The 11,129-nt window shown below is 38.7% G+C and overlaps 1 pseudogene; it reads left to right on the forward strand.

Moving 5' to 3' along the window:
* Positions 1 to 9,316: 9,316 nt before the first annotated feature.
* LOC149172230 (putative phosphoinositide phosphatase SAC9) lies at positions 9,317 to 10,842 on the forward strand (annotated as a pseudogene).
* Positions 10,843 to 11,129: the final 287 nt, after the last annotated feature.

Here is an 11,129-nt window from a genome sequence, read left to right on the forward strand (position 1 = left end):
TCGTGTTTCTATTTTCCTTTGTAGGCTCACTAAATTTATATCATGGGTCTGAGTATGCATAGTGATGGCTAGGATTGTGAAGGGCAAGGACAACAAGTACACGTCGTCAGTCATGCTCTTTCCATCTTGCTCATTTTTGTCTGCGTAAACGTTGTGTTGGGTGTGGAGCCTGATTATTTTCTTTATTCAAAGGTATCACCGCATTGGACCCCAGTTTTTTCGCTGCTAGTGGGGGGGCGATGACGATTTTTATGAGCCCCCTGGCAGGGTTCAGGGGAAACGCCCTCGACGCTAAAAATAGATGTAAAATTGCCTTGTAAAATATTGTAATTTCGTAGTCAATCTGGGTCGTTCATTAGGTGGATGATCTGACAATAGAAGTTATGTTTAATTTAGGGTTTCTTGCCGTAGAAGACAACTCCTTGCTATATATGAGGGAATTGTATTGCAACTGAATAGATGTGTATTCTAAGCGAGAAAGAGAGAAGAGATTGTGTGAGAGAGAAAAGGAAATTACAACAGATCTGTTGTAGGTTGTATCTTTCCATTTTGCTGGATAATATAAAGGAAGGACTTGTTGTTTCTCCGTTGACGTAACCCAAACTGAATGAACCACATATATCGGTGTCTTTCATGTTTTATGTGTTTTCTTTGTTTATATTTCTGCAATATTTTATGTGTTCCATTGCTCTGTAATATATAATTTTCTAACACGTTGCATTCGAATTTGAAGTGCCCATAACAAATATCTCTTGCTCCAAGAAAGTCATCATCAATACATTGTTGCAAAAGAACCCACATTTCTCTTGCATTATGGTTATTAATCTCTTCCTCTGTGAAAATCAAATTCAAGTTTTATTTGTATACTAGTCAATATTTATAAATCTTAAATTAAAAATCTAATAAGTATTATATATAAAGATTTAAACACTTCCAAAAAAAAGGCTCCGCCCAATTTGTATCATTTTTAATTATTTTTATTTATACATTTTTATAATATTTAAATTATAAAAGAATTGTGTTTCATAGTTATAGTACAACATACCTTGATTCTACAACTCCAATTTCTTCATTAAATGACAAAATTATTTTATTGTTTTTGTTAATATTTGTATGAGTTTAAAGGTGTTTTGTTTTTAATATAATTTATTTTTTTTAAATAAATATTTTTTCTTTTACTCCTCCTACGTGGAAATCCATATAGAATAAAATTTTTCCTAATATCTCATTTTTTATTTATAATTCAATTTATTTGATATAACAATTTATTTGTATTTTTTTTAAATTTAAATTACATTATATTATTTGAAATTTCTTACGCTATTTTATAATGTAGTTTTGAGAGTAACAAACATTCATGCTTCCCAATTATGAAAATATGAAAGTACAAAATCATTACAACATAAAAAATTATTTGTTATTCTTGTTTTTCCTTTTCATACAACGCTAAACCAAAACCTAATATGTTGTTAAAATTTAATCTGATGCAAGTGAATGAAGTGTTGTTGGGCCCAAATACCTAATAGAGACTTCTCAACTCTTGGTGTCACTAAACACATTTCAATCTATTTGAGTGTGTTTCATTTGATGATAAACATGACAATATTATAGCTGTGTTCAATGCATAGAGGTTTGTCTTGCTTTATTTACGGGCTCGATTTGAAGTTTCTCTGCACAAAATGTAAAGAGTGGTAGTTGCATTAGCTTCCAGAATTGGGTTTGTATCAAAAACTTTCACCTGCGACTATTTTAATGTTATGGGGATGAAAGGGCTAGTTATGTTGGGTAGCACTCTCTCACTAATTTAGTAGGGTTTAGGGTTTGACTTTTACTGAGTTTACAAATCTCATGCAGAGTAATCTCATGCAGAGTAAGTATATAGTATAATGTAAACTTGGTATTCTTGTCTGTTATTTTGATGATTTAGTGTGACATGGCCTATACATGGTGCTCTTGTCTGCTATTGTGATGATTTAGTGTGACATGTTCTATACATGTTATTTGAGGCTTCTTAAGTTATTTTGTAATGATGGTTTTATTGTGACCCCTCACCATACGGTACATTTAGCCTCCAACTCACATAATCTATATTGTATAAAACAATTTAACAACAACAAAAGAAACCAGCCAATAAAAACATTTAATGCAAAAAGCATCAAATAACTTCAAGCAAGAATTAATCACATGGCCACATCATGAATACATCTATAATACAGTGCAAAGCACCACAGATTCTCTGTCAAGATGGGCCAATTTCATACCACGATAGTCAATCTACAATGTCCACTCACACTCAAGAAATTCAATGGTGCAGTCAATTACATAACAGATTCTCTCGTAAAATGTGTCAATTTTGCATACAATAGTTGAAGGCTTTGTCTCATTATATATTTATTTATTTTTACTTTAAGTTAACTATATTTAATCTAAGCGGGAGGGATCGCCAACTATGTAGCTTTGTTTTAGATATTTGGATTCACACATTTAACATAGTGTTTGTGTTGTGATCATTTAATCGATTCAAACAATCACGTCCATTAAAAAAAAAATCAAAATTTTTATGTTTTTCTTTAAATATATTTTTAAAATTAATAAAAATTATATATATATATATATATATATATATATATATATATATATATATATATATATATATATATATTGTAAGCTTGGTAAGACTACATCTTCATTATGTCCCAATTTATTATTTTTAACCCAATTAAATAATCAATAATAACTTAAGCTCAAAACCAGCCAACCATATGCACCTTTGCCGAACACATCAAAATTTGCAGCGGTAACATTGTCAGAGGTGGCGGGCCACCTGCTTCCCCTCTCCCTGTCCGTGAAGGGCCACTTTCCATAGAGGTTCGGAAATTGAACCTCCTCCCGTCGCCTTGTTTTTATGCGAGAAGCGGCCAGGAAAGGATTATTGAAGAGTTGATTAAGACCAAACCCCAAGCTCCTCAAAGAATAAAATGGATCCCGGAACTGTCCCCTCGCCCTTACCGTTGAGCAAGTTTACTTCCTAGCGATTTTAGCCCGAAATCGATCCTCTGTTTCATTTATTTCCCAACACCTCCAGCTTTCTGGAAAATATAGCCCAAAATTAAATTGGTCCTCTGTTTTATTTATTTCCAAACAGCTACATATTCCTGGAAAGTTCAGCACCAAATCAACCCTCAGTTTCTGCATGCAAATGGTATGAGACCGGTTCTTATTCTTTGCTTGGGATCCCCTGGAAATAGTATTATCGTCAAGAATTGTGAAAAATATTTTTCAGGTGATAGAAATTTATATTTTACAAACAAATGTGAATCTCAATAACTGTTTGTTTGTATTATGATGGTTACACAACTTCAGCATCTTAATTCTGAGCCTGGGAGCCTTTTTTATTGTGTGGGGAGTATACAATTTTTAAGTAATATTGTTTAAGAGGTATAAAATAGATTCAGCTTTCTCAAAAATCCTTGGAGCAATAGATTTCTGGAGATTACATCACTAAATTTTTTTTTTTTCAGAAGAAAAAACTATATATGTTATATTGAGTTCATATAAGCTGTTGGATAATTACATAGCAAAATATGGATCGAAAACCATCAATCACATATCGCAACAGGAAAAGGTCTTCCTGTGGAAAATAAAAACCAAGAATGGTCGAAGACATTCTGTGCAAATGATCTAAAAAAGCATTGATACAATTGTTAACTGATATTGAGTGCATTGAGACATATTGCCCAAATGAGAAAGATGCATCTTATGATGAGCCGCCAGAATAAAGCCAGTTGAAGAAGAAGACGACATCTGATGAGAATTACTCCGGAGGCAAGCCGCCAGTGATCAAGGAAATAATGATTCCAGGAGGTGTATGAGAGTCCTGAAAAACATAGCCGCAGCGCCACTTCCAGATATGCCAGAGCGTGAAGAGGAAGATGGCGTGCCAGAAGGGACGCTGAGTAGACCACCAAGAGAAGGCATCCATAACCGAGGGGAAATGTAGGACAGGAAAACCATAGCAAGTTGACAGCTCGATCCAAATGGCAGAGGTGACAGTGCAATGGAAGAACATGTGGATGTTCGATTCCAAGTGAGAACGACAGAAGCAGCACTGACTTGGACCCTGCCACCCTTTTGATTGAAGAACATCCCATACAAGATTCCTGTCATGAAAAAGAAGCCAGCCAAACAGAGTGGATTTGAGAGGGCAGTTAGCCTTCCATAGATTAAGAGGGAAGAGGGAGGGAGGAGGCGGGGTGAGGGAGGTGAGGACGGAGTAAAGTCGTTTAACAGTGATGGGGCGGGTGGTGGTGTCTGTAGAGCAGATGAGGGAGTCATGTGGCCCCATTTGAAGGATGTTCAGGCGGGAGAAGTGGAGGGTGGCGGAGGACCAGAGGGGCCGAAGGGGAGGGGGAATATGTAGTTGATGGTTCGATTTCCAGATAGGCGACAAGGAAGACCATGAGTCAATGAGCATGGACCAGGTGAAGATGCCCCTGGTGTGAAAAAAGGTGAGGAGCGCCGGAGGAATATGGGATTCCAGATTGTGAAGGGTGGGGTCAAGTGCAATGAAGACAGAAGAACCAGAAGAGAAAGACCATTTGAGAATACTAAAGAAAAAACGCTGATGCTTGCGAAAGCAGCACCAGATGGGAGATCCATTACAAATCCCAAGAGAGGATTTTCTAAGCCAGTAATCTAAACTGCGGCCCTTTAAATATTTCTGCTTGACAAGAGAAGACCATGGGCTGTTCCCGAAGAAGGCCCTGTGCATGGATTTGACGTTGAGAGCATTGCCAAAACGCCGCATATTAATAAGACCCCAACCTCCTTTCTTTTTGGGAGTGGAAATGAGATCCATCCTTGCAAGATGTAGCTTCGATTGGTAGGAATGGCCTCCCCAAAGGTAATTAGCGGCAATAGACTGAATGGATTTGTGGACTTTTGCAGGAAGTACAAAGAGATGACCCCAATATACTGATAATTGGGAGAGAACCGCTTGTACAAGAACGAAACGGCCAGCAAGTGATAAAAGTCTGTGTTCCCATTTGGAAATTTTGCTGTAGAACCTGTCTATGAGCCATAACCAATCAGCAAATTTGTTGTTTTTGACTTTTAGCCGGAAACCAAGATATGGGAGACCGTCAGTGAAGAGTGCGAGGTTGATGCCGAAACGATTCGCAACCCAAAGGGCATTGGCAAGGTTGGAGTTGTTATGAAATAACATGGTTTTATCACTATTGATGAAAAGGCCAGTTGCCGCATGGAATTTCTGGAAGATGATGAATAAGCATGCCCACGATGATTTGTATAACATGGCAAATATAAGGATGTCATCAACAAAAAAGTTATGGGAGAGAGAGACGTCCTTACAAATCATAACCGGCTTACACCTCCCCTGAGAGACTGCAAGATTGATGTGCGAACTAAGAGAGTTCATCACCAAAATAAAAAGAAGAGGGGACAGTGGACATCCCTGGCGAAGTCCTCGTTCCGCCTGGAAGAAGGTGGATGGAATCCCATTGATTATGACAGAGTAGTGAACGGATTCAACACAAGCCATAATCCAACTGCATGCCCGAGGCGAGAGACCGATTTTTGCAAGAAGAACACGGATGAAGCTCCAACTGACACAGTCAAATGCCTTAGAGAGATCAATCTTGAGTGCGGCCGCGTCAATGTTTTTGGAGGAGATGGCAAAAAGACCTTCTTGAGCAAGGGCGACGGCATCAAGAATGAGCCGATCCTTCAAAAAAGCATGTTGCTGAGGAGATATAAAGGAGCTGATAGATTTTTTCATGCGCTCAGCAATGATCTTAGAAACGATTTTATATAGAGCATTGCATAGGGCGATGGGCCTGTAATCCCCAAAGGATGATGGGTTCTCAATCTTTGGAATTAAGGCAATGAAAGTGGCCGATAGAGCGCTGTTAATGTTCCCAGCTTGGCAAGTAGCATTTACCATGTTGAGAAGATCATCTTTAAGAATATCATAAAAATGTGAGAAAAATTCGATTGGAATGCCGTCAGGCCCGGGACTTTTGTCCTTCTTGAAGCCTTTTATGATGCTAGAGAGTTCTCCTTCCGAAATTGGACTGAGGAAAAGATCATTGGCGGCATCGTCAAACATGGTCGGAAGGTGGTTAACCGCCCACATCATGTCATAGATGTCATTAGGCTGGCGTTTGTATTGGCTTCTGAAGAATGAAGTTGCCGCGGCCGAGATGTCATGCTGTGAGATGAGGGTGTTGCCCATCGAGTCATTCATGCTCCAGATTGAATTCCTTGTTCTGCGTGCACTAGCGATACTGTGGAAAAACTTGGTGTTTCTATCGCCCTGCTTGAGCCAGAGAGCTCGGCTTTTCAATCTCCATGCGGCCTCCTCTTTTAGAAGCAGATCTTGCTTCCTTTTCTCAAGGGACCAGAGGAGGATCTTCTTGTCGAAGGATGGACCGTGAAGAAGGATGGAGGACGAGGTGCAATTAATTTCTTGCTGGATATTGCTTAGATCCCGACAGTCGGTTGCTCTTTTCTTAATTTGCCATGACTTTACATCCCCCCTGAGCTTGTCCATCTTTTCGCGGAAGGTGAGGAAGGGAGCCTCCGCAGAGAGAGAGATATAGCTCCAGGCGGACTTGACAAAGGCCTCAAAGGAAGGATCCTGAAGATGAACTGAATTAAACTTGAAAGAGTATCCCTTCCTTTGCTGATCATTGACCCATGCTAGTGAAATGGGTTTGTGGTCGGAGGTGGCAGCTGAGCCAATTTTGACAGTGGGCATCCCCCAATCCTCAATGATAGAAGAAGACAGGATGACACGGTCAATTCGCTTAGCAATATAAGCGCTACCCACTCTGCCATTATTCCACGAGGGTGCCATAGGAACCGGAGGGACGTCGACCAGGTCTCTGTTGAGGAGCTCAGCACGCATTTTAGCTGCTAAACTGTCCATGGACGAGCAGTGACCCCAAGCTTCTTGTGAGCAGAGCGTGAAATTGAAATCACCTGGAGACGCGCAGAGAACACCGGGAGCCGGAAGCATAGCCATGGACGCCGGAAGAGACAGAGCGGAGGCTTGAGCCTCCGGTCCACAAGGACCAGAGGAGGGGAAACGTCAAGAATGAGCCGAGGCAAGGTTAAAAGGATGGCGGAGAGAGTAGGGGTGGAGACACGTCGTCGAGGGATCAGGCGGAGGACGCTGCCGAGTGTCTAGGCATGCATGAGCAGCCAATGCATGAGCTTGAAGATGTCGAGTGTTGAGATTCTGGCCAGCAAAAACATACTATTGGCCGGGGCGATTGGCAGCACCAGAGTCTCATAGGGTCGAAGATGGTGGCCGCAAATTAATGGCTGCCGGAAGAGTGAACTATTGGCACCTGTTGAGTGGGCGTAGGCCAGAGGATGCCATGGCTGTAGCTAGCTTGCACCCCAGCGCGCGCTCCCGAACTTCTATTCTCATCCGCTATTCAATAAAAGATCAACTCTATCTTCTCTAGATTACATCACTAAAATTTAAGATTTTAACAATTAGAAAAATCAAATTTAAAACCTAATAAATTTAATTGCTTGTGAATTTCAAATGACTTTCTAATTTCTTTTAGATATTTTGAAATGATTATATCTTTTAGATCTTTTGAAATGATTATATCGACATCTTTCTAGCCACAAATGTTGGTACGAGTGAAAAGAAGAGAAGAGATTTATTAAGTTAGCTGCATTAATTGTTGTGTTTAGGCTGTACGTGACAGATTTTATGAATTTTCATTAATATGAAAGAATTCTAAAAGGAAAATATAAACTTATAAATTCTTCTTACAGGGAGGAGTCACGTAAACAATAATAAACGCTAAAACATCTATGGAGTTTCTAAATAACAATGTATTGTAACGAATTCTTTTGTAATACGAATGCTCTGGTTTTTGTCTAAACCTGCTCTGCTATCCCAAACATTAAAAAAACTGGTGTCCTATTTGCAAACCGTGACATCATATAATCATGCCTTCCTCTACTTTCTATTTAGCTGGTTGATGTATCAATTAAATTATTAAGAAAAACTTTTTCGGATAGTGATGAATGCCTCTGGCGTTGGGTTGTATTTTTTTTTAGGGAATCCAAAGTTCTTCTCATTCTTCTCATGCTTTGGAATCCGACCATTAGGTATTCATTTTTAACACTTGTACCCTATGCGTACATACAATTAGGTATTTATTTTTAACACTTTTCCTCTAGGTGTACCTGAATGTTTTACATAAGGCTCATTAAAAATTCAATTATTGATTACACAAAGAGTGCTTTAACAATGTACTCAATAGCCAACTCATCCACAACCAAGAATTTCTCCATGTTAAATTGAATAGACGAAGTGGATAGCTTTTTACAATCTCCATGTTAAATTGAATGGATGAAGTGAATCAAGCTTTAATAAAACTTGAGTATAAAGAATTTCTAATGTCTATTAGTAGTTTTCATTTTATATATTCAAGTTTTCATTTTATATATTTAAATTGAAGAATATTGTCTTTGGTTATATCTATATTTTACTAGTATAAATATACTAATTTGGTATTTAGTGGTTGGTGTTTTAATACATCTATTTTAAATACATCATTATTAGCATTTTTATGCAATGATGGATTTTCAACTTGAATTTATCATTCTTATGCTTTGCTTTGAACCATGTAAATGGTTTCTGCCATATAAGCCATAAAGTAATTTTCTTTGTTGAAACCTTACAACACTTTTATGGATTGATTTTCACTTTCAAAGAACTCGAACTCATACAAAGTTGATGCCCTTGCTTTCACTTGGAAAATATAATTTCTACTTGTCTCAATTGTGATTCATTCAATGTAAAGGAGCTTGTTCCTATTATCTAGAAGTTGTTTAGATCTAGTCGTATCCTAGATTAGTGTGTGGTTGAGATATTCTCTCAACCAAGTGATTTTGTATCCAAAATAGTCTACCTATCTTGAAACAACACTACATGTATTTATATGTAACATTATTTGATTAATTCAAGTAGTGATCAATTTCACAAATTGGTATCAGAGCTTGTATGGCCCTAGACCTTGGCCCTTCTGGGCCAAGGGAGTTGGAGAGTGAATAAATTCTTTGTAAGCATTGGGTTGTCTGTCCATCATGTTGTTTGTCGAATCTTGGGTGCACTAGACAAATGGTGGAAGTTGTGCATGCCTTGATGAGCCATCTGCACACGCTGCGTGATGTATAAGCATCCCATAGGAGGACACAGTAGCTCTGCGAGTGGATCCCACCACCTCTGATGCCCTCGTGTAATCATATGCTTTCGTTGCGCAAACCTATGGATGGTGGCGTTGAGGTTTTCAACCCGAGGAGCCGTGTGTATACGTTGGATGAGGTTATGGAGCACCTGAGTCAACAATTTCCTGACGGTGGCAGGTTCGAGTCTCCGCCTACCTCTAGGAGAGTCATTGACGTGGTGCCGACTGTGAAGAATCTGGTGGTGATTTATATGCTAGACTGGAGGTTAAGCGATGAACCGATTGAAGAATGTTGCAGTGAGGAAGAACACTATCTCTTCTAGTCTGCGAGAACACTATTCAATTCTTTGCAAAGCATCACATGGTTAATGTGTTGGTCACCACAATAGGAGGGGTTGAAGAAACCCTAATTAAATGTCTAGCACCGACCTATACTCGTGATTTTTTCATTACTCGGAGCTTAGTTACGTTAAAATGGATGACATGTACTCATGTGGTGAGTCGAGCCCTGTGTGTGGCGACCATGTCGTGGTTGTCGTGAAGCACTGAGACCACTCAAGATGCATTTTCAAAGCTCTATTTCTGGTTGAGTAAACAAAGTGTGGGTAACGTCTCTTTGTGAGCGTTGTGTCATCATTTCCAATTATTTATGTGGCACAACTATAGAGAACTGTACAAAATCTTGGATTGTCAAGCTAGATTGCATCTGAGGACACGAAATTATCAGTTATTGGCCTAGAGGATGAGGGTGATGATTGTATTGAATTTTGGATTGTAGATGGCTTCAGTGATAACTATTTTGATCCTAAGTGTGAAGTTCATTTTCAGACACAATGGATCAAAAGCATTGATTTTAAGAGTACTCCTAAAAGGTTGCATGAACTTCTAGTTTGTTCTAGATGTAGTAGAAGGATCTGTAGAGTATGCAGAGAAGGAAATGGTAGTGTTTTACTAAGTGATGCAGTGAATCTTGGTGCAATTCAGGGTGGATCTAGTCATGGAGGTTCTGCTTGCCATTTTTCAGTTACAAATAAAGTCCTTTGCAAAACATGTTGTCCACAAAAAGGTTTTTGATGCTCTTCTTCAGTACCGTGTCAAAGTTCTCAGTTCTTTACGTCAAATATCTAGTTTGAAGTGTGGAGCTTTAAAATATTTACAACAATTGGTAGGATGTAGCTCAGAAGATTATGATACGAACCTTGGTAAAAAGGATGGGAGCCTGGAAGATTTGAAAGTGGATTGAAGACTTTGTTTCAGGGAGAGTTTTTCACTTGTAGAATTTCCATATGGAGGTTTACTATTTCCAGTTGAGACAACAAAAGGATCAGAACCAACACTTTCCTTGCTTGCTCCTATTGATATTGGTTCAACCATGTTATATTGGAGGGCACCACCAAGGGATACCAGTGTGAAGTTTTCTATTGTTCTTGTGACTACATCTGTTGTATCTGGCGTTGCTTTAATTGTTAGCCCATGCGTCTATACAATATTAGACCCTCCTATCGTCAAACTGTGGTGCAGTAATCTGGTCACGGAAGAAGAACACACTCTTATAGGAAAATGGGATGTTCGCTCAACACTTGCATTCTCTTCACATTTGTATTGACCAAAGAATATAGACCAAAAAGGCAGTGCTCCCCGACATGATGTCATGTAAAATAGAATTATGTCATTATTCAAAGTTTTTAGAAAATGTTATGTCATTGATGTAATTCTGGTTGAAATACATTCACATTTAGTTTGGCCAACTATTGTCACACATTTGTGTCTTTGTTGGAACTGGCCATTCCGACAATAGACAAATTTATTTGCAGGAATAATTGACTACCAAATGTGATGAAGACATGAGAGTGAGGATGGCATCAAAGGATAATGGTTGGAGCTACATAAGAG

The sequence above is a fragment of the Pinus tabuliformis genome, chromosome 4_2 (genome assembly GCF_031772625.1).
Source record: "Pinus tabuliformis cultivar Carrire ecotype Pingquan chromosome 4_2, CPIR1, whole genome shotgun sequence".
NCBI lineage: Eukaryota > Viridiplantae > Streptophyta > Pinopsida > Pinales > Pinaceae > Pinus > Pinus tabuliformis.